Source organism: Simochromis diagramma, unplaced genomic scaffold (genome assembly GCF_900408965.1).
Source record: "Simochromis diagramma unplaced genomic scaffold, fSimDia1.1 OVJJ01000293.1, whole genome shotgun sequence".
NCBI lineage: Eukaryota > Metazoa > Chordata > Actinopteri > Cichliformes > Cichlidae > Simochromis > Simochromis diagramma.
The window spans coordinates 1,169,138-1,176,466 of NW_024386801.1; positions in this window are offsets into that span (position 1 = coordinate 1,169,138).

Genomic DNA, 7,329 nt, shown 5'->3' on the forward strand with positions numbered 1-7,329 from the left:
AGTCACGCTGGCGTGCACTTTCTAAAACTATATGGTCCTCCTGCCAGTCCATTACTCACTTTAAGCCTTTATTGACTTTGCCTTAAACCTGATAGCACTCTCTGTACCGCTGTGCAGCAGTGGGGACAATAATGATCTATTAATGCCTTTTGAACTGATAAACAAGCAGTTTTGTACATCGAGCGTTTGTTTAGAGCTGAGGGATTGTCTGAGTTCTTCATTATCAGCAGCGCTTTTCAAACACAAATTGTTACTAAAATGAAGAGAAACTGATTAGCATCATAAATTAAAACCTGTTCTTATCCTACTCTTTGTGTGTCTATCCTAGAGGTGCAGATTACAAAAGGTTCATCTTGACCTGTTTCATCTCGACGTCTTAACTAATGACGCGCCGATATTTTTGGCTACCACAGCCGGCCAATCTGCACCAAGACTTCGAGCAGTTTTCAGAAGCACCCTCGATGATTTTGACCTGCTGCCAGTGCGGCCCGTTGCGATAACTGAATCAGGGTTTCTTTTTGTTTCTGGCGTGTAACAGTATCCAGTTCTTTGATGTCATAAAGTACCTACGACGGTTCTTTCTAACCACGAGCGGAGCCACAATGCGACCGTGAAATAAATGAACAAAATCCTGCAGAAGAATAATTCCCGATCAAACATGAATTCCCTGTTCTCAGTGAACTCACGTACACTCTCATATTTCCTTTGACTAACATGCCGTCACATCACCCTTTTAGAATTTCCTTTGTGTTCAGTCTGAGCACCTTAAGGCTCATCTGAGCTCGTCCTTGCTTTGAATAGTAGAGCGTGCATTATGACTCATCTTCTGTTTTCTTGTTTTGCCCAGCACTCTCTGGAGGGTACAAGTCAGCAAAGGCAAAAAATATAGAGACTTTACAAACGAGCATTTGGCAGTGGGTGCATTGTTTAGGTGTACTTTGAATAATGGCTGTCTGAGGGTTAATTTAAGCAAGATTTAAGGAGGAGTTTTATTTGGTTCAAATTAAGAAATTAAAAATTGTCATAAAGATGTGGGTGCGTAACCTGTGTAGAAATATGCATGAAGGCGCAGAATGTTTGCATAATGCATGGTGGGTATGTTGAGAAAGCAGGCCTGCTCTTTTCTGCAGTGATCAGATAGAATACATGAAATAACTGCAGCTTCACAGATCATAAGAAGGACTCTTTCAGTCGGTTTACCTTTTAATGTTTTGCATTTACAAAAGGCTCAGGATGTGCACACACAGCAGGGTGGTAGAAAACGCTGCAATGTCAGAGTTTTATAATGTCCATCTTCAGTATTTCAAAATAAAGCAGCCAGTGACCGTTTGAGCTGTTTATCCCTCAACAGGCCCCGTCTGCACTTTCCACCATGCAGGACATCACCGAAGCCGATATCTAACACTGAGATGACTTGGAGGATTCACTTTCGAGATATATTTTCCACCAGCTACTTTCGTGATTTGTGTACTTTTTGCCTGTCTCAGATTCTCTGTCATTTTTTATTTTGGCTCTCTAAAGGATGAGTGCGTCCATACACAAACTAGTCCCCTATGCCACCGCAATGAGCAACAAGGAGAAATCACATCGCTCACACACAAATATCCATCCACATCTTATCCAGCTGTGCTCAGCTGGATTGCACACGGTGATCATTTTGTTTTGTTTTGTAATAAAGGGAATGACAAAATCAAATGGATGTATGTTTGATTTTGTCATTAACAGCATTAGTGAACAATAACACTGATGTTTATATGCATTTTAAAACTATTATATGTTGTTGTCACCATTAAAATGTACTCAATAACTGACTCACTGATTGTGAAGTTTATATGTCTATCATACACACTTTAGGACAATTCAGCATATTTGTCATTATTTAACTAATTAATATTTCTTACAACTGAGAGAGAAGCAGTGAGAGGTGTGGGGCTCTTCTGTAAAACCACCCACATAATTATTGTATAAATCTCCATAAATATGTTCTAGTTTAATAACGAATAATTACAAGTTCTGTAGACAAGTCCTTCGTTCAGTTATGAGAACTTGTAAAGTACAAAACCCCGAGGGAAGAGAGCGGTAACTTATCTGTCGAGCACCTCATCAGAGAGGATAAAACAATAAAACCGGTGAATGCAAATGAGACTCCACTGAGAACCATGGCGAAAAAGTTGTTTATACCTGAAACAAATGCCAAAAATATGGTGATAAAAGAATCCAAACAAGATCCATTTGGCATCAAACATGGATATGACAAGTGACAAATAGAAAGAAGCTTTAGGGAGCTCTTTTTGCTCAGTTGGAGATAAACAATGGGCTCAGCTGCCTGGGAAGAGGACGGTGACAAGATCAGAGCCGTCTGCGTAAAAGACTTAACAGTAATCACGGCAGAGTGGGAAAAGGGGAGTTCACAAGAGACGAGGCCAACTACTGTCAAAGTGGAGGAAACTGCCAGAAGAACTGTGGAAACCTGTAAGAGGGCAGGAGGACCTGTTCAGTGTAGTTCAATTAAAGGCGAGGCGCATCATCCCTGACGTCTGCAGAAACACGCAGTAAAAACACGGAACAAAAGAAATGTGCAGTTCTGCTCTCTTAGCCTTAGAGCCCTGGTCTCAGTTAATCTGTTGTATCTTTAAGAATATTACATTTCTAACATATTTGTTAAATAAATAAATGTTACACAATAGAAAACTTTAGTTTGAGTTTCTATGGCATTGCCATATGATTAGTTTTTCAGTTTACAACAATAGTATTTGTTTATTTGTTTATTGTTTGACTACTGATGAGGGTGAAGATGCAGCAGAGGAGGAAAAACATACCTTATGCTGATAATGTCACACAAGCGATTCTTTCTACAGTCTTTGTATGAAAGTCATAACGACATTCTGATGACGATTCAACTCAATTTTATTCATACAGCGCCAAATCACGACAACAGTCGCCTCAAGGCGCTTTATATTGTACAGTAGACCCTACAATAATAGATACAGAGAAAAACCCAACAATCATATGACCCCCTATGAGCAGCACTTTGGCGACAGTGGGAAGGAAAAACTCCCTTTTAACAGGAAGAAACCTCCAACCAGGCTCAGGGAGGGGTGGGGCCATCTGCTGTGATTGGTTGGGGTGAGAGAAGGAAGACAGGATAAAGACATGCTGTGGAAGAGAGACAGAGGTTAATAACAAGCATGATTGAATGCAGCAGCCTACACCTATTGCAGCATAAGGGAGGATTCAGGGTCACCTGGTCCAGCCCTAACTATATGCTTTAGCAAAAAGGAAAGTTTGAAGCCTAATCTTAAAAGTAGAGATAGTGTCTGTCTCCCGAATCCAAACTGGAAGCTGGTTCCACAGAAGAGGGGCCTGAAAACTGAAGGCTCTGCCTCCCATTCTACTTTTAAATACTCTAGGAACAACAAGTAGGCCTGCAGAGCGAGAGCGAAGTGCTCTAATAGGGTGATATGGTACTACAAGGTCATTAAGATAAGATGGGGCCTGATTATTTAAGACCTTGTATGAACTTGACATTTTTGGTGACACATACTTCGAGCTGACAAGGTAAACTGTTAATGTGACAGACAGCCCTCACTGCAGAGAGATTTTTATAACCTTGGACAGCAAATAGTTGAAAGCAGGATTTGTGAGTCACCTTGAATAAATGAGATGTTGTTTATGTTATATTTTATGCAGATATGAAGTATGGCTGGTAAACTGCAGAGGTATTAGGCAAACATGAAGAGAGAAGCGGTGTGAGATTTTAATGAATAATTGAAGACGGTGATACTTTCTTCAGTCATATTTGGATGAAAGTGGCCCATTAAAATTAGTTAAGAGGATAAGAAAAACTTGAAATCACTGGAAGGCAGTACTTCTGGCTTTAAGAAATACAACTGAATGCAATAATAATACATTCAGATATGAAGTATGACTGGGTGAGTGCCTAGATGAGTTTAACCACAGGGAGTTGAATAAAATCATTATTTATAATTGACAGCTTGTCCCGAAGGCTTTAGATCCAAAATCGTCGCTCTTTAACTTCGTCTTTGAGTGGACAGTTTTGTAGAACCTGACAGTCTTTGCTGTTTTTAAAAAAAGGAATAAAAGAAAAAGGAGAAAGACCTCTGTGCCGTGTCCAAGTGCGATAATTTCGAGCCAGATTCAGATCCGAGGCAGTCAAATGCATCACAGAGTTGATTAGCTTTCAGCCTGATATACTTCCATTAATCATTAGCTTCTATTAGGACACCACTGTGGCTGATTGCTCTCTGCTTTGGCTCAACACATCGTGGTTTTGGCAGAGGTTTTTGTGCCTGTGAGAAACTGTGGCGGTGTAATTTGAGTTTACAGGGGCGCTTCTTAGGGGCATGAATGCACCCAGCAAATGTCATGCAATCTGGGCAGTCATATACAAAAACGTGCATCTTGCCTCTGCAGCTTCATGCATTGCTCAGCACATTGTGCAGCAACAGACACAGACATCTAATGGATGTTAGCACGATCCTCACAATGATTATAGTCCATACTTGAGTTTCCTGCAGGCCATACATACTGACAATGTAAACTCCGAGTGTTTCTATGCTGCCAAAAACAAACTCCTCTTGTTCCTCTTGGTCATATTTTCTGAAATGGTTACAATCTACTGAACATCTGTTGCTGAATTCACTGGCTTTACCTTATTCTACTGTGAGTTAACACTGGCTGCATCACCTGTAGCAACAAGCTCCTTAGTTTCCGTTGATGAAACAGCTTTAGGTGAATACTGCTGTTTCACAGCTATGACACCAATATCGTGTGGCGCAAAGAAAGCAAGTTTGCAGGTGAGTCTGCAGGTGTCCTAGATGAAAGCTGAAGTAGAGCTCTTTCCAGCTGACACGCATTTATTATCAACTGTTACGATTTGCATTTCACAGAGGCGTTTCTTTTGCCCTTTTTACATACAAATTCAAAATAATGCTTATACTTGCAGAAGGTACGCAGGCTGTACTGTCTGCTCTGTCAGTAGCAGAGTAAATATATTAACTGGCACCAATACACTACAGAAAATAGAACTAGTGCACAAGGACGGTTCATGAATGTAGTGAAGGAGGATATGCAGAGAGCTGGTGTCACAGAGGGGGATGCTCGTGGCCTAAAGGGAAGAAGCAAGAAAAAGTAGATCTGCTGCTTTCCTGGTGTTAGTTACTGTCTCGTGATTTTTCGTTTTTATGGGCCGATGGGGTTTTATTTCTTTTCTTTTTTTAACGGTATAAATGAAAGGTGGTGGATTAACCATTTGGTCATGATCGACTCTGGGCTGGAGCAATTACAGCCGAGGAGGTCGGACTTTAAACTTGAGGTGAAAAGGAACACGGTTTGTCCCGCACTACTTCAGCTAGAAAGTTGCTAATTCAATCATGAAACTGATCAATGATCAGCTGATCGGCTTTTCTCTCTGCGCTGGAAAGAGGAAACCAGCCGATGTCGCGCTAAACAACAGCAGCACGTTTAAGCTTGATCAGCTGTTGTTAGCATTTATTTAATATTACTTTCTAGTATCAGCTGATGTTTGCTGGAGCCACAGCTGTAAAGCTGCTGGTCATGATGTCGGTTTGGATATGTGGTGAGAGGGAAACATGAAGATGAAACCAGGAGATGTCCTTACTGGATCATCAGAGCTGTGATGGAGAAACAGGTTTACCTTTTAGGTGACATGAAGGAGTTGAAGTTATGAACTGTTTCTGAGAGACAAATAACACCAGGATCCTTTTCTAAGCAGCTGACAGCTGGTAACTGTGCAGGGGCGGCTCTAGCAAAGTGTTGCCAGGGGGCAGGTAGGGCATTAACAGGGAGAGGGGGGCACAGAGAAATACTTTTCTTTCTTATTCTCGTTTAAAATGTCTCACTTTAAATAAATAATTATCTGGATCTTACAACCAAAGTTTTCATCTGATGTCAAATGTATAGAAATCCATTATTGTATTCAGTAAATATTAAGTCTAGTATATATCCTAGTAAGTTACAGTATTCTTTCCTTTGTTAAGGTACCATCTGTGCAGGCTGCGATTCTGCTGAAGAAAGATGTTGAATGAATTTAATTACTGGAGAAAAATAATAGATTTCTGTGCATTTGTTTTATACGTGCATTAAGTTAAAATCGGTTTTATCAGTTAAGCATCTTGAGGCAGAGGGTGGGGGAGTGGTTCCCTATTTTTTTTTCCTTTTCTTTTTTTGCTGGGAGTTAGCAACCCTATTAGTGAGGTATATGTAATTATAAATTAGGTTGTTTTATATTTTTGCCAAGTACTGTTTAGAATAGCAGAATAGTGAGGATGGTGAGGTTTAAGTTTATTATAAAGGCTTTATGGCTTTAATACCACGGTGGGCCGGTCACTGGTCAAAATGCCCGGGCTGATTTTTTGTCCCAGTCCAGCTCTGCTGTGAGGCTTTCAAAGAAGAAACTAGTGATCGATAATCGGAAATAAACCACAACTATCTGTTTCATTAGCATCTAGCAGCACAGTGTCAGCACGCTGGTGTGAAAGTGAGAAACACACAGGGAGGGAGCATTTCAGCTAACAGGGGATTTCTTCAGACCCTTTTTGTTTTCCAAGCAATATTCATGTAATGCCAGACGCAACCTACGTCTAATAGAACTGAGATTTCTGCTTCAATCAGATGCAAAGCCACTGGGGTACACTCAGCATGAGAAGAGGAGATAAAGACAGAAGGCAGTACTGTATGTGGCTGTGTGATGTAAAGCAGGTGAAACAGGCAGAAAAATGACAGGGACAACGAAACAAGAGTCAAAGAAGGTGAGTTAAGATTCAGAGCATCCACACACACTGAGGATCCTCTTCTCCGGATCACAGGTGAGCTCATTGCCTCATGTCATGGATGTCTGACTGAGGCAAGCACAGGCAGGGCTCTGACTGACACGACGCTCTGCCTGCTTACATTTGGAAATAGAGTCGTTACTACTCGTTTAAGGGCTCGCTGCTGTTCGCACCATCTTCTAGTTTGTCTTCCTAAAGTCCTCCTCGTATTGTATTTGCTTTGAATTCATTTTGCTCTTGAAAGCATCAACACCTTCATATACACAGCACCCTGAAATGAAAATGACACAAAGCTTTTATGCAGTGTTGTAGCTGCATAGATGCAAAAACATGAGTTATTTCAGCCTATGGCTCGGTAGCTGCTAGGCAACATGTCAGCATTATAATATATGATGTATAATTTAGTTTCCATAGATATAAATGAAATATTGTACTTCTGAAATGAAAATGACAGGATGCTTCCATAAGCTGTTATTAGGGGCATGATACCACCCCCCCTGGCCCCCCTGGCCCCCCT